Source organism: Lithobates pipiens, unplaced genomic scaffold (genome assembly GCF_037356315.1).
Source record: "Lithobates pipiens isolate NorthernLeopardFrog02 unplaced genomic scaffold, aLitPip1_a1.2 Scaffold_22, whole genome shotgun sequence".
Lineage (NCBI taxonomy): Eukaryota > Metazoa > Chordata > Amphibia > Anura > Ranidae > Lithobates > Lithobates pipiens.
The window spans coordinates 157,933,282-157,957,925 of NW_027507784.1; the positions used below are offsets into that span (position 1 = coordinate 157,933,282).

Sequence of the window (24,644 nt, forward strand, 5' to 3'; positions counted from 1 at the left end):
TCCGACCGACAAAGTTTTAGAGCTGGGCTATAAAAATTTTCGACAACATGATCCGATCGGACTTTGTCCGATCATTTGTAGAGAATTCTGATCGGACAAAGTGCCACGCATGCTCAGATCAAATTCCTAGACCAAAGCTATTGGCTACTAGCCTGAACGTAGTCCCGTCGTAACGAAATAACGTCATCATGTTCCGAACAATCGGATTTTCCGACAACTTTGTCCGACCTTGTGTATGCAACACCAGTTTCGGACAAGATCCGTCGGACAAAATCCTACGGATTTTGTTAACGGAATGTCCAACCATGTGTACAAGGGCTTTAAATCTCCTTACATAATTCCTGACTCTGTTCCGGTCCTCCAGAGTTTTTTGTGCCCTCTTAAACTTTGGGTGTTCCAGCATCTCCTATGGCATTAGGCATGTTTAAAAAATTTTTTTTTAAAAAATCCAATAGGTGGAGCAGGCTCCATATGACCCAGAGCAGGTGTACAGACCTAGGAACTCAAGTGAAAATATGTTACCAATAAAGTCCATGATAGATGAAAAATCGTCAGGTAGTTTTAAGCTTCAGTATTTTCCTTACATTGAAATAGTTAAACAGGAAGTCCAGACTAAAACTAAAATCCCGGCATCTATAGCCACCAACATTCTAACATTAACCTATCTAGCCCTGAAAAGAAAAAATCAGTATTGATACCTTTTCTGCAGGTGATCCAACCTGATCTGCAGAAGACACGGTCACCAACAGCTGTGAAATGAATGGGAAGTGACGTCACCCATAGACTTACTATGGGGCATCCGTTGATGGACGTGTCCTCTGCACCCGCCTACACAGCTAAGCCGCGGCTGACAGCTCAGTGTGGGATCAGAGCTTCCGCCGCTGGAGATCGGGTCGGATTTTTTTCTTTTTGGGGCTAGATAGGTTAGTGTTAGAATGTTGGTGGCTAAGGATGCAGGGATTTTAGTTTTAGCATGGGCCTCCACTTTACGACATTTAAGTAAGCACATTTAACCTAAGTATAGTAGGATTAAAGTAATTTACTTTGAGGTTTTTATGTTTTATAGAATGTATTATTGTGAGTATTGATTAGTCAGAGTTATAAATACATTATACAGATTTATGAGAGGTAGTCACTTTCTTGACTTTATAACGTCTTTGATATGCTTTATTTGCTTACAAGTAGTTAATGTTCCTGAGTTATGAGTTCACATCCGACAAAAATTTGGCTGTTGAAAGCACTTTACTAACAATCTGAAAATTGACAGAAGCTCATCGTATGAATTTATCCACCCGATTTTCGTATCATGTGTATGGGCTTTTACTCCCATTTTCTGTTGTATCTATAGGAAAGGAAGTAAAGGGGAATCTGGTGTGCAAAGCATTTCCTACCTTATCTAAAAAGAAAAGAAAAAAAGACTATGTGTTTAGATATATTTTAAAGGAGTCCAGCCTAAGCTCCTTTGGCTGGGATTTTCCTATGGGTCACAGGAGTGCAATTCGTTTTGCACCCCTGCGACCCGTTTTCAGCAGAGTGCGGACTGAAGTCCAATCTTTGCTGATGTCACAGGAATCAGTCCAGGTACCGAGTCATTGTGACAAAGGAAGTTGGGTTCCGCCAGGTGCCTGAACTGACACCCGTCTCAGGCTCTTAGCGAGCCACTCCCCGCCCCTCCACAGATCAGTGCTCCAGTGAGCATGGAGGGGCCGGGCTTAGAGATGCTGATTGACAGGCAGCAGCTCTCTGCTCGGAGAGCTGTGAGAACTGAGCGATTGGCGCCAGGGGACAGATGCAGCATCAGACTAATGCTGCACCCACGAGGTAAGTATGGTGGGAGGAAAACCCCCAAACTCATACTTCTTCTTTTAAGCTTACCTTATGAAGTTATTGGTGTGGATGGGGCAGGGCCAAACTGGCCTACCGGGATACCAGGACATTTTCCAGTAAGCCGCCTGCCCTGGGGCCGCTTTGATCTGTGGCTGCAGTGCTGCCCTCCTGCTTCCTACTCTTGTTTGTCATACACAGCGGGAGCTGTGTGTGTTGTCGGTGGTGCTGTAATAAGGTCCCGCCCCCTAGATCTTCTTGTGTGATAGGCGGAACACTGATTCAATCTACTATCACACAAGACAGTCTAGGGGGGCGGGACTTCGTTACAGCGCTGCGGACAACACACACATGCCCAGCGTGTGTGTTATCCAGGGCAGGCAATGGTGAGGCTACATTCATGGACAGTGAGGCTGCAATGATGGGCACCGTGAAGCCACATTGATGGGCACAGTGAGGCTGTATGGCGAGGAAAACCCCCAAACTCATACTTCTTCTTTTAACCTTACCTTATGAAGTTATTGGTGTGGATGGGGCAGGGCCAAACTGGCCTACCGGGATACCAGGAAATTTTCCAGTAGGCCGCCTGCCCTGGGGTTGCTTTGATCTGTGGCTGCAGTGCTGCCCTCCTGCTTCCTACTCTTGTTTGTCATACACAGTGGGAGCTGTGTGTGTTGTCGGTGGTGCTGTAATAAGGTCCCGCCCCCTAGATCTTCTTGTGTGATAGGCAGAACACTGATTCAATCTACTATCACACAAGACAGTCTAGGGGGGCGGGACTTCGTTACAGCGCTGCTGACAACACACACAGGCCCAGCGTGTGTGTTATCCAGGGCAGGCAATGGTGAGGCTACATTCATGGACAGTGAGGCTGCAATGATGGGCACCGTGAAGCCACATTGATGGGCACAGTGAGGCTGCACTCCCGGGCACCATGAAGCTGCATTTAATGGGCACAGTGAGGCTGCAATGGTGGGCAGAGTGAGGATGTGATGGCGGGCACAGTGAGGCTGCAATGATGTGCACCGTAAAACTGCATTTGATGGGCACAGTGAGGCTACGATGATGAGCGTAGTGAGGCTTCATTCATGGGCACAGTGAGGCTGCAATGATGGGCACAGTGAGGCTGCAATGATGGGCACAGTGAGGCTGTAATAATGGGCACAGTGAGGCTGTATTGATAGGCATAGTTAGGTTGCAATGATGAGCATAGTGAGACTGCAATGATGGGCACAGTGAGGCTATGATGATGGGCACAGTGAGAGTGCACTGATGGGCACAGTGAGGCTGCATAAATGGGCACAGTGAGGCTGCATTCATGGGCACTGTAAAATTGCATTTGATGAGCACAGTGAGGCTGTGATGATGGGCACAGTGAGGCTGCAATGATGGGAACCGTAAAGCTGCATTTGATGGGTACAGTGAGGCTATGATGATGGGCACAGTAAGGCTGTGATGATAGGCACAGTGAGGCTGAAATGCTATGCACAGTGAGGTTGCGACGATGTGCACAGTGAGGCTGCAGTGATGGGCTCAGTGAGCCTGCAATCATGGGCACAGTTGAATGGGCATCGTGAAGCCGCACTGATGGGCACAGTGAGGCTGCAATGATTTGCAGAGTGAGGCTGTGATGATCGGCACAGTGAAGCTGCAAAGATGGGCATAGTGAGGATGCATTCATGGGGATCGTGAAGCTGCATTTGATGGGCACAGTGAGGCTATGATGATGGACGTAGTGAGGTTGCATTCATGGGCACAGTGAGGCTGCAATTCTGGACACAGTTAGGCTGCAATGATGGGCACAGTGAGGCTGCATTGATAGGCATAGTTAGGCTGCAATGACGAGCACAGTGAGGCTGCAATGATGGGCACTGTGAAGCTGCATTTGATGGGCACAGTGAGGCTGCATTAATGGGCAGAGTGAAGCTGCATTCATGGGCAGCGTAAAGCTGCATTTGATGGGCACAGTGAGGCTGCAATGATGGGCACCGTAAAACTGTATTTGATGGGCTCAATGAGGCTGTAATGATGGGCACAGTGAGGCTGCAATGATGTGCACAGTGAGGCTGCAATGATGTGCACAGTGAGGCTGCAATGATGGGCACCGTAAAGCTTCATTTGATGGGCACAGTGAGGTCGCATTGATGGGCACAGTGAGGCTGCATTCATGGGCAACATAAAGCTGTATTTGATGGGCACAGTGAGGCTGTGATGATGGACACAGTGAGGCTGTGATGATGGACACAGTGAGGCTGTGATTATGGACACAGTGAGGCTGCATTCATGGGCACAGTGAGGCTGCATTCATGGGCACAGTGAGGCTGCATTTGATGGACACAGTGAGGCTGCATTGATGGGCACAGTGAGGCTGCATTGATGGGCACAGTGAGGCTGCATTGATGGGCACAGTGAGGCTGCGTTTATGGGCACAGTGAGGCTGCATTCAAGGGCACAGTGAGAGCGCACTGATGGGCACAGTGGGGCTGCATTCATGGGCACAGTGAGGCTGCATTTGATGGGCACAGTGAGGCTGCATTGATGGGCACAGTGAGGCTGCATTGTTGGGCACAGTGAGGCTGTATTTATGAGCACTGGTGAGGCTGCATTTGATGGGCACTGATGAGGCTGAATTTGATGGGCACTGGTGAGGCTGCATTGATCTCTTGTACCATGTCTGCAGTCTCTGACCATCTCTTGTACCATGTCTGCAGTCTTTGCCCATCTCTAGTATCATGTCCACAGTCTCTAAACATCTCCTGTATCATGTCTGCAGACTCTGGGGGGTCCTACAGAAGAGTCAAGAGTGGAAGCGCTGCCAGGATGGGGGTCATGGGAGAAGTCAGACGTGTGTGGACTGTGGAGAGGAGACTATAGGATAAAACCAGAGCCGTCAAACTGGAGCCGACTGACTGAGCCCTGCACGGTGCACCTGAGAGGAGGTCAGTGACAGCTCCGCCAAGGCCAGTCTGAGGGAGGGTCACTGATGTAAGGGGGGAGTGAATAACGTAGGGGGACACTGATATAAAGGTTTCCCCCTTATATCAGTAACCCCCATCTCCTTACCTTAGTGTATTCTTTCTATGGAAGGTGGTCTCTGGTCACCAGAGTCCCCCCTACATTCCCAGAGTCCCTGGTGTCCCCCTTGATGATTGACCACTTTTAACTGGAATTTGCTTTTATTTATGTATAAAGCCATGTGTGCTTTCATATCTGTCGTCTCTATATATAATACACTCTTCAAATGTGCTTTAAAATACATGGTTTTCCCTTTCATGAACAAGAAAATAATGACGTTATTATGTTGGGCTGGTATAATAATGCTATGGGGCTGGTATGAAATTTTTTCCAGGGCTGTTTTTTTTTTCCAGTCTGGCCCTGGCATGGGATTACAGGTAGGGATAGTCAGGGTTACATGTATTGTTCTCAACATCTGGTACTTTGTGCTGAAATCTAACAGCACTGTCCTCTACGCATCCTTTCCTTTTGCCTATATCCAACAAGCCCTTCTATTATTCCATAACTGCCCCACTATATATATATCTATCTATCTATCTATCTACCCATCTCTTCTTCCATCCACAACTTCCCCTCCTTTTTTCATAAAATTGGCATACAAAATCTACTTCTCTTAGAAAAAAATGTTTGATAATTAAATATACAATCGTTATTGAAAAATGTATTATTCTTCGCTAAAATCAATATAAGGAATGCGGGGAATCAGGATGTGGATACAATCTTCTGCCCCATACAAAGTAAGTCCTGTTAATAAACAAGAACTATAATGTAATATCTGTCATATTAAATGCCTGGGAAACACAGCATGGCCTTTTGCTTACTGCAGCCCTAAAATGCAGTGCAAAGCCCTGTGATAATAATAATTTTAAAAAAAGCTGGCACTTGTTCTTGCCAATACAATATTCCTGATATTGTAAACCTCCAAACTGAACCTATCAACATGATCAGAGATTTCATACCATTTAAAAATAATTCATTTTTTGTTTTCCAGTCCAACATTCATGACATTCTTGACTTAAAGAAATGCATGAGGAATCAGCAAATGATAAGATAATCCACATTGTCCAATCAGCCAACAAACATGGGCCAGGACTGGCATACCATCCAAAGGATCTGCTGAAGCTGAAACTCTATTTTAATTCAAATAAGATGAACACTCTCCTTTGCCTTATCTTCCACAACAGGAACCTCTAGTGACTGAAAAAGTAAGTAGTTCTTTGTGCAGTAAAGGGAAAAGGAATTCAGCACAGCTGCTCCACAGTTTTACATTATTCAATAAAACACTGCTGATTTATTCAAATTGAAATCAGAAGGACAAAAAAAATTATTAAAAACAAAATGACTTTGCTGCATGTATACATTCACAAAAATTGAAAGCAAAATGATAGATGGAAGAAATGAATAAAATACCGACTCATTGGCTTCACCTTAAACGTTGATAAAAAAAAATGGGGAATTGTGATAGGGTTATTTAGGGTAGGTCTTCTCTTTGCATAAACCTGTTACTGGAGTCCAGTTTTTCAAGTAATGCATCAACAGAGCGACTGTAGCAGAGTGTCTCTTTACTTATCATGCTTAGATGCAGGCACAGGTTCCTTTAATTCTTTGTCCATCAATCCTCTGAGTTCCCACAAACTCATAGGCTCCCAAAAGCTCCTGGCCTCCTGGAAAAATCCAAGGTGTCTAAATTGCTCTCTCTCCCACAATTATGTGCTCAGAGAGACTGTGCCTGATGAGACTGTTGTGGCATGATGTCACTGACAAGGCATGTGATTTGTCTGCAGGCGCCACATCCTCCACTGTTAATCCGGACATGTGGGCAGTTGGGTTGGAGCACAATAGAACACAGCTTTTTAACAAGATCTAGTCACTACATAGAGCCTGTGCCTATTGTTTCCAGGGTGCTGAGCCTGAAGTGGGGTGGCCCTGTGCCTACAGCCTGTGTGTCTAGATCCGAGACTCTTTTGCCACTTGCCTGTGGAGCCAGTCCTGGGATCCTGCCAGCTGATCACCTGGACTGCCAGACCCAGTCTACCTCACTTTGAAAGGGTCACTGTCATAAAGGAAGAACAAGTAGCAATTTGTACTTACAGTATCTCACAAAAGTGAGTACACCCCTCACATTTTTGTAAATATCTTATTATATCTTTATATCTTTATCTATTATATCTAAAGAAATTACACTTTGCTACAATGTAAAGTAGTGAGTGTAGAGATACTATAGAATCGTATTAAAGTGATTTCAAAGTTTTTGTTTTTTTAATAACAAACATGTCAGTTAGCTGCTCTGTGCAATGGTTTTTCACAGAGCAGCCCTAATCTTCCTCTTCTGGGGTACCTCGTCAGTGCTCCTGGCTCCTCCTCTTCTCTATGTGACACTATAGGATGCCGCTTCCTGTGGTGGCCCACTTTTATTAAAATAAATTAAAGTTCTATAAATGCAGTTGCCAGTGCAGGGGAATGTAAACATCAAAAACAGGAACAGAAAAGGACAAGTCACATGGCTCTTCAGCTGCTCTTCTCACTGGTCCTTATGACCATATCACCCAGTTCTGGATCTCTTGATCCTACTGAGCATACAGTTACAAAACCCTAAGTCCATGACACAATGGGTTTACTTGCTGCTGCCTGCAGCCACTGTAATTCCAGGTGTCAGCCTGGTCATTGCAAACGTGCACTTGCTCCCTGCAGCACAGCCCACTACCTGGCCTCTCAGTAGAGGTTCTCCTGACACCCTAGGCTCTTTCACTCTTCTGAGACTTACATATTCACTTAGTCCCCTGAACTTGCATGGTTGTCCCGGATCTCAGTCCGCCAGACTCGCATAGCCACCTCAACTCTCTTTGGCCTATGGGCAAGGAATCCCTTTAACATGGAGTACAGTTTCCTGGCAAGAACGCACATCCATCCTGGCTGGAGCACACAGCTCCCTCCTGACGGTACCCTTAGCTATGGCTAGCTCCTTGCTTATAACATAGCCTGCAGGTCTCTAATAAGATCTGAACACAGGATTGAAGGCTTCGACCCACCCATGATGATTTGAAGCCTTCAAGCTCCAGACCCCAATCTGGCATTGCAAAACTCTGAGAAAAGTGAAACCTCTTCTCCATACAAACCCAGTACTCCGGCACCCCGCACTCTGCATTGGCAAGAATCACGTGTGCCTTTTTCCTATACTCACACCATTGCAGGGCCCATCACTGTCACAATAAAGAAAGTATAGTAAGTGAGAACCTTAGTACAGTAAATGTGTTACTGGCTCGATCATCAAGTGAGTTAAAAAGAAAAACCCTGAAAACAGAGAATAATGACCTCATCTAAGAACTGGCAAGTTGCTATATATTAAATTGTTGTTCTTGGGTTTAGGTATACTCTAAGCTTACACTACACCAATTAATTTTCACATGGTCCTGTTTTAAACTTTTTGTGTGAAGACTGAGAGAGAAAAGGCCAAAAAAAGAATTTACGAAAAGAAAAATACTTTTACTAATCATCTATTTAGGTGGCATCTTTCTGCTTTTGAATTTGTCCTGCATTGCAGATTGGACTGAGATGCAGCTGTTCTGATAGCTGTTCTTATGCTCATAATGCACTTGCTGGAGTCACATGTGATTAAGATATTGACTGAGTTGAAGTTTTGAATCAGGAAAACTGAAAATTTCTTATCAAATACCGTAATTTTCCTTTCCTGATGAACTCCATGGCAGCCTACGTATGGGTTAATCCCGCCTCTCATACCTCATAGGACTGCTCTCCTATAAATCTTTGCTCCGAGCCAGAGCCCCTGTTCTGTAATTTAGCCTACTCCAGCAAATGGGAGGGAACTCCTGCTGCCATGGAGTCCAAAACTATGGTAAGTATTTGATAAGAAATTTTCAGTTTTCCTGCCAGATTTCATGGCAGCCTACGTGTAGGAAATAACTAGCCATACACACCTGGGTGGGCAATTGCTGGTTAAAGAAAAAAAGGTTTAATTGGCGCTGTCAACAGACAGAATGTGTAAACCAAAATTAACAGAAGACAATGAGGGCAGCTCTACGCAGTAGTGCGCCATGAACGTATTAATTGAAGACTATGAGGCCGCTTTGCAAATCACTCCTGGGGCGACATGTTGGGAAGCCGCCCATGATGTAGGCACCCTCCTGGTTGAATGAGTGGTCATCGCCTCCGAGGTGTCAAACCCTTAGCCTGAATGGCCTTAACAACCCATGCTGTGATAGATCTTGAAGAAGCATGTAATCCTTTGTTTTTCCCATGGAAGAGAACAAACAGATGCTCAGACTGGCAAAAAGAAGCTGCGGATTCTAAATACTGTTTCAGAACTTCTCCAACATCTAGAGGGTGAATACTAGAGTCCTCAGCTGAGCTAAATGTTGGAAGAGCAATCTCCTTATTCTCGTAAAAAACTGATTATACTTTGGGTTTGAACCCAGGATAGGAATGAAGACTACCTGAAAAATGTTAGGAATGGCTCCTTGTATCCTAGAGAGCCAATTTCGAAGACCCTCTTAGCCATAGTTATGGCCACCAGGAAGGCACCTTTTAGAGAAAGTTCCTTGATAGACAACTGATCCATGTGTTGCATCTCTTTTCCTGACAAGGAGAAGGTCCCATTTGGTCCTACTTGGAAAACCTCAGCTTTCTCTGAGGTCTGAGCCGTATTGCTCCTCTGAAGAACTGTCTAGTAAGAGGATGTCTAGCCCAGGATATGAACCCGTAAGGAGTTGACTGACAAGGAAAGATCCAGTAGGAAGCCTAGGATATCCTGTATCTTTGGGTTATTGCAGGAATCTTCAGTGGTAGAAACGTAGTCTAAAAATTTCAACCAAATCCTTTAGAAGACTCTATTGGTACCTGCTCTTCTGGCGTTTAGCAATGTAGAGATAGCCCTGCTTGGACAACCTAGATCCTCCAGCCTTCCCCTCTCAAAAACCAAGCCATCAGGTGCAGATGGGTCAGGCATGGATGTAGAGTCATCCCTTGCGACAGGAGATCTGGCTTGGAGGGTAGAGGAACTGGGTCCCGGAACCTGAGTTGAATTAGCAGAGGAAACCATGGCCTGTTTGGCCAGTACGGGACAATTGCCACTATTTCTGCTTCTTTTCACCTGAGTCTCGGCAGGAAACAGAGACTGACAGGAACCGGGGGAAAAGCATAGGCCCTGCGGAATCTCCACTGGTCTGTCAGAGCAGCATCCACTCTGAAGGCCTGGGGACAACATCTCATGTAGTACCTCTTCAGTTTGAAATTGCACGGAAGGCAAACAGGTCCACCTCTGTTATGATTCTCAGAGACAGGACCCAGTTGAAGACCTTGGTGTGGAGAGCCCATTCATTGTTGTCCAGGGATACTCTCCAAAGAAATTCTGCCTGGATGGCTCTTCTTCCTTCAGCAGGGAGACACTGTGAGTACCTTCCTGCCTCTTGATGTATGAGACTGTTGTTGCGTTGTACAGTCTTATGCCCTGTACACACGGTTGGAAATTCCAACGGAAAAGGTCCGATCGGATTGTATTGTCGGAAAATCCGATCATGTGTGGGCTCTATCGGACGTTTTCTGTCACAAGTTCCAACGGAAAAAATTTGAGAGCAGGATCTAAAATATTCCGACAAAAAAATCCGATCTGACTTTTTCCGATCGTTTGTAGAGAATTCCGATGGACAAATTGCCATGCATGCTCAGATTAAATTACAAGACCAAAGCTATTGGCTACTAGCCTCCTACGTAGTCCCGTTGTACGCAACGAACGTCACCATGTTCCGACGATCAGATTTTCTGACAACTTTGTCCGACCGTGTGTATGCAACATCAGTTTCGGACAAAATCCGTCTGAAAAAATCAGATGGATTTTGTGGTTGGAATGTCCGACCGTGTGTACAAGGCATTAGGAGAACTGAGGCTCCCGCGGTCAAGTGGTGAAATGCTTGTAGAGCACAGAATGCTGCCCATAGCTGCAGAACATTTGAAACTACCCCTCGGGACAGAAAACTCCATTTGCCTTTGGCTACTTTTGCCAGGCAGAGGGTGCCACAGTCTCTGTTGCTGGTATCCATTGTGACTGTAATCCAGGAGACAAGTGCTATGGAGTAGCAGTTGGGGAGATTGCAGCCACCAAGGAAGGCTCTCCCGCATGGAAGGAGTTATCCAGACAAAATTATCTTGGGATCCCGGATCCCACTGTTATAGAAAATCCTTCTGGAATGGCCGCATCTTCCACTGTGCCCATTTCACCATAGGGGCTGTGGCCACCATGGTGCCGATGATCTTCAGACACTGTGAGGCCCTGAGAAGAGAAGACAACATTGCAAGACGAATTTTGTCTGAATCACTGTAATTTTCTCCAGGGGCAAGGAGACGGTGCTCTTCACTGTGTTGAATTGAGCCTTGAGGGATATCAGGGACTGTGTAGGTTCTAGGTGGCTCTTTTCCCTTCAACAGCCAACCAAACTCAGTCAGAGTGGAGATGACCTGAGATCGATGGATTAACAGCTACTCCCTGTCCCGAGAAAGTAACAGCAAGTCATCCAGGTAGTGATCCAGACGGATACCTCTGATCCTGATTTGTGCCACAACAGCCAATAAGAGCTTTGAAAATACCCGAGGCGACGTAATAAGCCCAAACCGGAGACAGGTAAACTGAAGGTGGACTTGATCTATTGCAAAGCAAAGATACCTTTGCAACTATTTTGCTATCGGGACATGGAAGTAAGCATCCTTCAGGTCTATAGACATGAGCCAGTCGCCTGGCCGAATTGCCTGACGGATTGTGAGCAGCGTCTCCATCAGGAATTTCTCCTTCTTGATCAAAGAATTCAAGTGGGTCAGGTATATGACTGGTCTCCAGGAGCCGTTCTTCTTCAGGACCATGAAGAGAGGCAAGTAGATTCTGCCTATAATAGAAGGACTTGTTTTTTCTCTTCTGAGTGTGGCAAGACTGTGGGTACAAACCGAAGTGTGGGTGGGTTGCTGAACGTCCCTATATCAAAAGGATTTGAATGCTTCACGTCCACTAGAAGATGCTCCCTTTGAGGATTTTTGGCCTGAAGGCTGGTTTCTCTTCCAGTTCTCTTCCAGTTCTTCTTGAATTCACGACCAGGCCTATAGCAGCAAGCTTCTCTTGCACAATCCAGATCTTGCCTGGGATGAGCTCTCCTTTGACCTAGTAGGCGAACCCTGACTTGCCACCCATGGCACAGGTGATGGCACTGTCTAGCTTGTTCCCAAAGAGAGAGGAGCCCTCAAAGGGAATCCTGCACCATGCCTGCTTAGAGGCAGGATCAGCTACCCATGGGTGCAGTCACAAGGCACGCTTAGCCATGACGGATTAGAGCATGACTCGTGCCACCAGGCAAATTATGTCAAGGGAGGCTTGCCCCAGAAAGACTTATGCCAGCTTTAGCTCATATACCAGTGAACTCCTGGCCATTTCTTCAGAGACGCTTCCCAAGGATGCATCCACATCATCCGTCCAGGCCTCCATTGCTTTGGACAGGGCTGCAAGGGCCAAGGCTGTTCTACAGGCCATACCTGCTGTAATATATATGCGTTTGAGGTCAGTATCGATCTTTCTCTCCAAGCTGTCCCTGAAAGAAACAGCGTCCTCCAGTGGGAGTGTGACATGCCTCACTAACCTCATTAGGGCTGCATCAATGAGAGGAGCTTCACATCTTCACTCTTGAATGGGTACATTTTTGCTATTTTAGTAAGTAGAAAATTTGTTCTCTCAACGCCACCTCATTCATCTATAATTATCGCACGAGTTCACCCAGGAAGGAGTTTGGGCACTCTTTCTTGAGGTGTTGGAAATACTTCCTCTGTTTAGAGGGTGCTTCCACTGGCTCTTCCCACCTCAAAGCTTCCTTGACTACTTTGACCAGCTGTGGTACTAGCTAAAAATATAAACCTGTGCCAGGGCCATCCACCTCTACCTCAATGTCTGAGGCTTCACTTAAGGAATGACTATGATGAGAGAGACCCGGAGCCACAGGGTCATCCCCCGCAAGGAATGTGCTGTGTCAATAGAAGGATGGATGGTATGGCCGTTCTGCTCAGGGATTGCTAAACCACCTTTCTGACCAGTGCTTCCACTTGTTGGTCCCTACTTTCTCTTTCCCCACAGCTTGGGTATAGCATGGCTGATAGAGGGATTTACCCTCGGGAACCTGAACCCCACATCCCCAGCAAGCTTTCTTAGCAGAGCAGCTGGAATGGCGGTGAGATTGGTGTCCAGATTTAGGCTCTTTCCTGTAACGTCCAGATCTAGAGGATGATCTATGGCATCTGGAACTCGATGAAGAGTGATGGTGTTGTGACCTAGGATGTTTTTTATCTTTGCGTGCCGCATGATGGTGTTCAAAACTAGAAGGGATTAGAGGAAAAATAAAACATAACATGCTCCTGGTGAATATCCCTAAACAAACAGGCAGGATAACCAAAAGAAAAAAAACGTTCTCCCTTTTTTTTATCCTACCTGACGTGTAAGGGTTGGCCACCGGGGGGGGGGGGGCAATGACACATCCATGGCAGAAGGTAACAGGAATGTAAAGTTATAAAACAGATCATAAACAATAAATAGAGAGCAGGTAGCAGCAGCTAAGCCTGTAGCCTGGTCACCTACATTAGCCATACTAAGCAATGCCCAGGGAAACTGCCGCCAAAGCCAGCAGTCCAGCTGCTCTTACAGATGTTTAAATGTGCCACCCAAATATTACTTCATCGCAGCGCGCCTGTGCTGGGACCATCACCGCCCGGCGGCAGCTGTGCACGACTGCCACCATCTTGCCAATACCGCACATGCACAAACCAAACCCCAATCCCACTTGTAAGCCAGTAGCTGCACAGAGGGTTAAGAGGACTCAGAAACAACGAATTGGAATGCAGATGCGTTCCAGACATCATAGCAATGGGCACCAGAATTACTCCTGCAAGACAGACAACACAGATAATAGCTACCATGATCTCTTATACTTTACCACCATCAGCAGTATTGTGACAGACCGGGATTTGATGTTGTACCAGCTGCGCGACCGGGGCATGTGGTAAGGAGGCCTCCCGCTAATAGCTGGAACGTTTGGTCATATTCCTGCTTGCCTGCCAATGGCCAGGCTAGTAAGCTCTTTGCGGCATTGCAGATATCGCCTGTATCCACCCTGCTAATACCTAGGGATTGCTGGACTCAAGACAAGGCACCACCATAAAAAGATCATGTGCACACCACCAGGCCTGAATCGCAAGAAATTTATAAAAGGTAAGACTTCATTATGGTCCTAGGAGGAGGACAAAAAAGGAACACGGCCTCTGGCTCGGAGCAAAGATTTATGGGAGAGGGGTCCTATGAGGTATGAGAGGCAGGATTAACCCATATGTAGGCTGCCATGGAGTCTGTCAGGAAACTGCTTTTTCCAATCTTGTGGATTTCAGAAATAGTTGCAAGTAAAGTGGTTCTAAAGCCAAAATATTTTTTAACCAAATGTGCTGCATTAAGGTAGAAAACATTTTATGGCTTTTTTTCAGTCTCCTTTCCTGTGTGAAGGTTGAAGAGATTAGAGAAGAGATCCAGCACTGTGCATGGCTGCATCTCTTCTCCCCTCTCTTCCTCTTCACACAGTGAATCAGGCAGCTGTAAATCAAGTACAGTGAGGAGGAAGTGGGGGCAAGGATAAGCCCTGCTGTGTGTGTCTATGGAGTGCAGCTATTGATTATGTTGGTATAGAAGGTTTAAATACATTTTATCTTACATTTTTCTTTAATTAGCTTTTTTAGGAGCAGGTGAAAGGATAGGCTACCCAGAGATGAAAGAGCTTTAAAAAAAAGTATTTGCTGCATTTTTAATAGCATCTGTTCATTGCAACTGTAGTGTAGCAGTGGGCCTGCATTATGCAATTAAACTCAACTGATTTAAATACTTATAACTGTAAAATGTCCATCAATACATGTTATTTATACCTTCTTTTGTCGATTGCACAAAAAATCTTGCATAGATGACTGTCGCTATATGAATCTACAGACCTGAATTTTTGTAAAAACTTTTTCCATCAGTGGACCTGTCTTTATGCAGGTCTACCTTCTCATCTTAAGATGAATGTTCTTGTAACATTCTGACATCATTTGTCATCATCATCACCAAGTGCCTTTTTTAAACAAACAATGAATTTAGTAGATCATGTTGTTATTGTTTATATGCATGTATAAAAGATATTACACAAACTTGGCAAGCATGTTCATGCATACTCTTATGCCGCATACACACGACCAGACTTTGATGGACTTGGTCCGGCGGAAAATTCGACAGACTTTGCAGCTGAGATCCGCCGGACTTTCAAACGAATGGACTTGACCACACATGATCACTCCAAAAGTACGAAGGATTCGAACGTAATGATATAGAATAAGGAAGTTCATAGCCAGTAGCCAATAACTGCCCTAGCGTCGGTTTTAGTCCGTCGGACTAGCACACAGACGAACGGATTGTCTGCTAAAAGCCAAGTCCGGCGGACAAATTTGAAGCCAGTGTTATTTCTAGGTCCGCCAGACTTTTAGGAAGAAAAAGTCCGCTGGAGCCCACAGACAATCGAATCGTGTGTACGCAGCATTAGTTTTAGTTTTTCTTAGAGTTAAAGGTAAGCTTGAATAAGGTTATGGTAAGGTTAAGACAAGGTTTAGGGTAGCATTAGCAATTGGTTTAGGGTAGGGTAAGGCCTCATTCCAATTATTTCTATGAACAATAAAGAGGTAACATGTTATTAGTCTAACCCATTAATAAATACCTTTCAGGATCTACTTTTTAAAGAGATTATAATGTTTCAGTACTGTAGAAGGCCTCAACCCCAGTATGGAGCCAAAATATCAGGAATGGAAAAATTGCCCGATAAAAAACAAAATGCATTTTAGAGGTTTATCGCCTTATCAAATTTGCTGGAAATTAATAGCATCCTCATATAGTATGTAGTATTGTTGCTAACACCAGAAGTTAGTAAAATAATTTTGTTTTGATCCACTGCCACATTGGCTTTGCAAAATATACCCCATCAAAAAACAGCTGTTTTTTTAACTTTATTTCTGGATTACAATAATTTTCTTTGAAAAAAAACAAGTGGTCCCAATATTTAACTCTAACCTAAATGCTTTAGGCGTTTACTTTTTTAGATGGAGTGTTTTTGGGGGTATTGTAATGTTTTGGCACTATTCAGTCAGCATACGTTTGGGCCTTATGTATTGCATTGTAAACACAGCAGAAGTGCTTTGTCACGTTCTATGGTATCCTTTTACAGCTGAGCTACTCATGTGAGGACTGTAACCCTATCTTTATATGTACATATTTACAGTATATCCTCCAGCATTAGCTTCTTTTGCAGCTTTTGGTGTTTGGTCACGTCTGAATAGAAGTAGGGTATATGAATTGCCTTTGCCATATTCTGTGATCATGGGTCTGAATGACGTAATCATAAAATTCTCTACATTTGACGATCACTGTGGGTCCCGCTCTGATCAATTTCTAAATGGTGAAGTATTGCCCATCTAGGGCCACCAATCTAACATATGTTATTAGGAATAGCTCAGGAGTTAAACTACTTGAGGACAACAGTTTTTGTAAAAGTTGTACTTATCTTGAGACCTTTTTATGATATTTTTAATGATATTAATGTACGCAACAATGACGGGAAAACTGTATAAAAATGAAATAGATTTAATCAATACTGGGCACTTTCACCCCCTTCCTGCCCAGGCCAATTTTCAGCTTTCAGCGCTGTCGCATTGTAAATGACAATTGTGCGGTCATGCAACATATGACATTTTTATAATTTTTTTTCACACAAAAAATTTCTTTTGGTGGTATTTAATCACCACTGGGTTTCTTTCTAAAAAAAAAGGCCAACATTAAAAAAAACATCTTTTGCAAATAAGCAATTGTTGTCCTTTACTTGTGTGCACTGATGAGGCTGCACTGATGAGCACTGATAAGCTGCACTAAGCGACACCGATATACTGTATTGATGGGCACTGATGAGGCTGCATTGATAGGCACTGATGAGGTGGCACTGATGGGCACTGATGGGCACTGATGGGCACTGATGAGGCGGCACTGATGGGTACTGATAAGCTGCACTAATGGGCAATGATGAGGCGGAACTGATGGACACTCATAGGCGGCACTTATATGCTTCACTGATGGGCATTAACATGCTGCACTGATGGACATTGATATGTTGCATTGATGGACACTGATATGCTGCACTGATGGGGCTGCACTGTCCCTGTAACTGGAAAGCTGCTTATCGGCTTTCCTTTCTTCAGACACTGACAGCACTGAGGAAAGGGAATGCCTGTAATCGGCATTTGTTTACATGTGATTAGCTGTGATTAGACACAGCTGATCACATGGTAAGAGCATACGCCATTATTTCTTTACCCAGATCAGTAATGAGCTGTGTCCAAGGAATACAACTCACCACTGATCACCATGCTGCATGCCCCCAGGGGCACACACGAGTGGCGCAATGTGAAGGACATCATATGAAGTCCAGTCAGGATGGCAAAGACATCGCACAGACGTCATTTTGCTATAGGCCATGCGGGAAGGTGTTAAGTAAATGTATAGTTTTAGAAAGGAAGGGTTCCCACTGTGAAGATGCGCTCTTTTTTTGCTTAGTGACCATTATCACCTAATCAAAAATCAATGGGGAATACAAAATGTTGCCATTTACAACAGAACAAGAGGTGAGGGTAAAGCTGGCTATTCCTATCTTAACTAGTTGCAAACTTTGGGCATGCTTTACATGCCCAAAAAAACTTCACCTTCACCATTGTACACAGTGTCTTTGCCATGTCTCTGGGACATCCCCCTTCCAAGTATACCATAATTGTCAGCTGTGATTATTCATAACTGGCATTGAAATATACTCAGAAATAAAGTTGACAGCTCTAGCTGTCAAAAAAGTAGTTTGAATCCGTGTTTATAAAAAAAACCTTACTCTGGAATTAAACAAAGAAACAAAGTAACATATTGTTACATTTGTATCATTCTATTCTTTCATCTGCAGATCAAAGGGCGAAAATAGATCCGCAGATGATGTCAGTTAAAGCAACCAGGAAATTAAAAAAGTTCCCCTGTAATCCCATATTAACCCTTAGTTTTTCTACTCAGCCCTAATTAACTTCTTAGCCCTTGTACACACGGTCGGAGATTGTGTCCTATCGGACCGTTTTGTCGGATAATCTGACTGTGTGTGGTCTCCATCAGACTGTTTCTGTCGGAGTATCCGACGGACCACGTTTTCCAACTTGTCCGTAAAATTTTCCGACAAAATGCTCCGATCGGACATACTCCAATCATGTGTAGCCTACTCCGACGGACAAAGTGCCACGCATGCTCATATCAAATTCCTAGACCAAAGCTATTGGCTACTAGCCTGAACGTAGTCCCGTCGTAACAAAATAATGTCATAACGTTATGTACAATCGGATTTTCTGACAACTTTGTCCAACCATGTGTATGCAACAGTTTTGGACAAAATCCGTCGGACACAATCCAACGGATTTGGTTGTCAGAATGTCCGACCGTGTGTACAAGGGCTAAGACTCCTTCTCTCCTGAACTATTATTTTCCTTCTGATTTTTGTTCGTTGCTATTTTATTGACTTTTAATATTTAAACATTTTTGTTTTGTTTGTTAATACTTTTAAATATTTAACATATATTTACCCATTTCCCATTTAGAAAATGCAAAATTGAAAAAAAAAAACACTTTATTTTAATTGTAAATAACTTTGCGATACTTTATACCAGAATTATAATTTTAGTGTCATTTTAAACAGAACAAATTACAGAATAAAATGTGCACATATTTATTTTCAAACAAACACTGTAATCTATGGGCTACCTTAATCTTCCAATGAGGACACATATCTCCACAATGGGACAGAAGAAGCAAAAAATAAACAAAAACATGGTTTTATTCCTTATAACTTTATAACTTTAACTTAGTTAAACCAAAAAAAAAGTTTGGCCATATATATATATATATATATATATATATATATATATATATATATATATATACACACACTTCAAGTTACTTGGGTGTGTGTTGCTGTAAGGCATAGCAGAAAACATGTAGCAGTATATATATATATATATATATATTTTATTTTTTTTTTATTTTTTTTTACTACTAAACCCTAATCGGCAGCACTTTTAGCTAGGCTGGTGAAAAGAGGTGGCAGGTAATGTAGCGGCTAGGAAAAGTTTCTGCACTAATGCTGTTCTCTGGCAAGTCTGTCCTCCACACTCATCCCTAGTAGTGTACTGACTATACTGAAAACTGTCTCTATGCCAGTCCTTGAATTTGTCCCCACTGATACTGTCAGGTATCACAGAGCGAGGTTGCTGGAAGGCAGAATCAAAATCTTGATGTAGAGTCTCATGAACTGTGGTTGTACCCCTGTTCATATGGATGCATTTATGGGGGTACTTCCAGATTTGTCAAATGCTGAAGATTACTTGACTTCCGGAAGATTCACAACCCCCGCCCACCCCCCCCCCCTTTATGACCATAGCATTTTTTGCAATATTGCACTTGTGGTACTTTAACTGACAATTGCGCAGTCATGCAACGCTGTACCCAAACACAATTTTTGCCTTTTTTTACAACAATATTGAGCTTTCTTTAGGTGGTACAGTTGTTTTTTGCACTATAAACAAAATTACTCCAACAATTTTGAAAAAAAAAAATATAGATTTTTTTTTTACTTTCTGCTATAAAACATATCCAATAATTTTTTTTTTAAATCGAATTTCTTCATGAATTTAGGCAAATATATATAAAGATGCCGATCTGTACCTTATCTCAGTGCATCTCCTGGCGCTCACGTGACTACTCTCCTCCCCAGCTGACGTCAGTGGGAGTTCTCGGCCCCCTCCCGCTATAGCTGTCAGCCGGGGAGAGGAGAGAGCTGAGTCGTCACATGTGCGTCGGGAGACGCTGTGATATAAGGTACAGATCGGCATCTTTTTATATAAGACAGACCATGGGACACATAATGTTATTTTACAGAAGGGATTGTATGTTTATAGTGTAGTGACTTAACAACCACTTTAACATGGACCCAGGCAATTATTACTTCCAGACAGCAGGGTCAGCAACAACAGCTAATATATTTCTGTCATTATGGGTGTACCTTTAAGTCATTTGCATAACTTTTAGGTCTTGTAGTGCTCTCTGAACCCCTTGAGATCTACACTAGATTGCTACAATTGCAGGGCGCTCTGATTCAGTAGAATGGGCTACAGTCATTTTTACCACACTGCAATGCATTGCATTACAGCTGCGGCATGTGTACACACCACCCACTGCCTTTTCAACATATGGGGGAGCGGTTGAGGGGGCAGCAAAACCGCAGCTCAACTGCATGGTTTTACTGCCCCCAGCTGCTAGTGTAAGAAAGGCTTTAGCGCAATATTTATTTAACAGTACTGTTTTCAAGATAAGAGGTGGAAAACCCTACCTACTCCTTTGGATATACTCTTTTGGATTAAAGTAATACTAAAGCCTTCATTTTTTTCCAGGTGGCTCCTTGTGGATATATTAACTGTATATTTTATGATTAAAATAAGTGCTAGTATAGAGAGAGTAGTAGAGACTACTAGACTGGAGTATGGTGCATGCATGTAAGGTTGACTCCAGCAGGACTCTGCATGCTAAAGAGCCACCCATAGAATGGATTCAGTGACATTTACCATGGGACCAGGATAAAAGGAGAGGAATCACACAATGTAAATGCTGCCACCAGCATCTTGATAAGAAAAAAAGATTTAATATCAGGTCTGCTAACATTATATTGGAAACCTGTAAATTCTGATTCAATACTTGGTGATATATACAGTACCGGTGCTTAGGAAAAACAAAAATCAAAAGTGACAAAACAAAAAATATTCTATATACAGCGATTATGTGTCACCAAACTAATTTATATATATACCCTGTTTCCCCCAAAATAAGACCTAGCGTGATTGTTGGTGATGGCTGCAATATAAGCCCTACCTCCCAAATAAGCCCTACCCTGTTTCCATTTATTCTCGTACAAATATTTATATTGCAGGTTTGATATTTGTTTTTAGGGTTTCCCCCTTTTTTTAAAAGCCAGTTAGATGCTTAAACATGAGCTAAAGGGACAGGGATCTGGTTTTAATATTTTCCCCATTTTTTTTACTGAAAAGGTCCCTGCTTTTCAGTAGCATAAAAGAAAATATTAAAGAATTATTAAAAAATAATAATAGGAAAATGTAATGCCCTATTTGAACTTTCAGTTTAAATTAGCTAACATTTCAGGTACATCAAAGCAAAAGGTGTGCAAAGTCTTATGCCCCGTACACATGAGCGGAATTCAGTCAGACGGGAGCTTTTCATCGTATATTCCGACCGTGTGTATGCCCCATCGGACTTTTAACTTAGACAATTCTGTCGGACCTAGGAAGAGAACATGTTCTATATTTTTCCGATGGAACAAATTCCTATTGGGAAAAGCGCTCATCTGTATGCTGTTTCGATGTACCAAAAACGACGCATGCTCTGAAGCAAGTACGAGACGGAAGCTATTGGCTACTGGCTATTCAACCTCCTTTTTCTAGTCCCGTTGTATGTATTGTACGTCACCGTGTTCTTGATGGTCAGAATTTGGTGTGATCGTGTGTACGCAAGACGGCTTCAGTGGAATTCCATCGGAAAAACCTTCAGAGTTTATTCCGATGGGAAAACCAGTCGTGTGTACAGGGCATTACAGTTTGTTTTATTTCCAATCCTTCCAACCATGTGAGTTACACAGTCTTCCCAGATCATACAATCAGCCTAAAGCCCCATTCACACTATCAGTTTTTCTGCTGAGTTTTTCCTTCAGATTTACCAAAACCATGTAGAAGAAGGGCCTGCCTGATTGTATACATGTGGAAGCTCCTAAGGTTGGACTTCATATTATATGATTTTGGTAAATCTGAAGGAAAAACTCAGCAGAAAAAATGATAGTGTGTATGGGGTTTAAGGATTACATTCTTGCCCGCAGACTGTGACTGGACAGTAAAAGAGAAGAAACAGACTGACAATGTAATCTCTCTGCTCCCTAGTCCTAGAAGAATGTTCTCCTCACCACATTTTAGGACACATAATTATCTCCTAGCGCTTCCCTTCTCTTTCCCCAACTGCTCTGCTCCACAGAGTATTACATGATGTTCTTGGAGTCAGATTTAGATATTTACACTAGTTTTATTTAAGATACATTTAATGATCTTTTGTATCTAAAGTAAATATATACTGTAGATTATTTTTTTCTGTAATCTGCCTCAAATTTACCCTTAATGGACCTTACAAACTGATTGCTAAATCACTTGGTCTAGACTTGCTCTATTTCAAAGGGCACATTATAATTGTTTGGGGATAACTGAATAACAAAAAATGATTTTGGAATTAATACAGTAAAAATATATAGTGTAAATTACAGCAGGAGTGGGGTCCACTCTTTAGGCAAATCTGTGCTTTGCTAATGCAACAGGTTCACTTTAGGAGCAGTTTGAACTGCTATTATCTTCAATCTCTGCTACTTTGTTAAATTTCCAGAAACAAAAAATAGTCAGTACTTCTGGAGACTGGGGAGCATGTAACCGACTGTAATTTATTTCATACGATGGTACTGTTGTTGTGTGATTGTCCACTGAAGTGCTTGGTGATTGGCTCTGTAGGTACTCAGTGCTGTAACGTGTCCCAAGCCCTTAGTGGGCTCCCAAGAGAAAGTGAGTACATGCAGTGTGTGGGCTTGGCTCTAATGTGAACCTTTTACTTTGGCCTGCATGGGCAAAGCATAGGTTCACTTCAAGGGACATGGAATATACATGAAGTTATAAACTGAACTGCTGGGTTGTGTCCTCCTGGTCCTCAAGATCTATCTACAACCAAAATATTGGTGGTAAGTGGACCAAATAGGGCTATTACAATCTATCCCTATAGATTCATTAATGTCTGTATTTTTCCCTAAGCATCTAATAATATTCAAGATTTTCCTGTTTATTAATAATGTATTTCCCTGTTAAGATATACATCAGAGTATCTGCCAACAACATGCAGCATTTGATCAGCAGTGACACAAAGATCGCTCTATAAAGGCGAGCATCTGAAGCATTTCGTGGTATGTCTGTTCTTTTTATAGACAGATCTAAATTAATTTTACAAACAAAAAAATGCTAAGATAGCTGCACGCTCCGAAGATCTTTTTCATTTTTCACCCAGCAATGCTGCAAAAGCTTTGATGCATAAAATTATACACATCCAAGAAGAACATGAAGTCATATAAATGCATGGATGTCTTTTTGTGTCAGGTAAGAATGTCTGCTGGTTAAATGGATTTAAGGTGTAAAAGAGAAACAAGTGCAGAAGAAATAAATGGATAAAGCAATCTAGAAATCGCCAAACAATGCAGGCAACAGAAAAAAAGCAACATGACCTTAATAGATCATTTACTGTTTTTTCAAACAGTTATACCGTGATTCATATATAGTTTGCAACTAATTGAATCGATAGCAAATATTGTTATCTATCTATCTATTAGAGCTGCACGATTAATCATCAAGAATTGTTATCATGATTTTTTTCCACGTTGCGATCTTGACAAAAGTGTTTCACAATTCTTGCTATGCGAAGAATTCCCTCTGCTCTTCTGAAGCCACAGCCGTCAAAAGAAAAGAAGAAAAAAAACGGACAGACTGCCAAGACTCACAACATTCTTTAGCAGTGGAACTAAGTATAAACATTGTAACAATTTGTCAAAGGAATAGACTTCGTGTGTAAATAAGGAAAGTTTAACCACTTAAACACTAATCCTTTTTCTGACATTTGTTGGTTTCAAATTAGAATAATAAATTTTTTTTGCTAAAAAATTACTTAGAACCCCCAAAAATCATATATGCATATATATATATATATATATATATATATATATATATATATATATATATATACATCAAATGGTGGTTATTGCAATATTTTATGTCACATTGTATTTGCGCAGCAGCTTTTCAAATGCATTTTTTGGGGAAAAATTACTTTAATGAATTTAAAAAAAAATAGCCAGTAAAGTTAGCCCAATTTTTTTGTATAATGTGAAAGATTTTACGTCGCGAGAATTGTGAGAGAATCGTGATCTTTTTATTCTAAGCAAAAAAATTGTGATTCTCATTTTGGCCAGAATCGTGCAGCTCTACTATACATCTATCTGCAAAAAATACGAAAAACATACTGCGTTTAGACAAATTGTAAAACAAAAGATGCCAGCACTAAGAGTCCACATACAGAAAAACTATAACAAAATACTACAATAATAGTGCACTGCTAAAGACAGTGAATACGCAAAAATACTGACATACAGAGAAGAACAGAAATCCTCAATAGAACCAGAAAATAAAGAAAACAAATATATAACGTGCAAAAAAAAAAAGGCTACCAAAATGTTCCAAAAACATTAGTAGAATGTTGTTCTCCATGATCCATGGTGAAAGACAAAGCCAGGTGTACAGGCTTGGATGCTGGACCAGGATAATAGAAGTGGAGGTGCCGTGGTCCCCAGAATAGTGTATTAAAACTGTTTACCAGAGCAAGTTAACCACTAGGTTATAGGTGGTCAAAATGCACATGGAAAATTAAGGTCTCCCTCCGACCATGACATGGGGTTTATTTACGAAAGGAAAATCCACTTTGCATTGCAAGTGCACTTGGAAGATCAGAAATGAGTGGAAGCTCTGCTGATTTTATCATCCAATCATGTCCA

At 42.5% G+C, this 24,644-nt stretch overlaps 1 protein-coding gene across 5 annotated transcripts in view; it reads right to left on the reverse strand.

Moving 5' to 3' along the window:
* ADAM23 (ADAM metallopeptidase domain 23) overlaps window positions 1-24,644 on the reverse strand; it is a 318,865-nt gene that overhangs the window by 277,893 nt on the left and 16,328 nt on the right. The gene's annotated exons all lie outside the window — the stretch shown is intronic.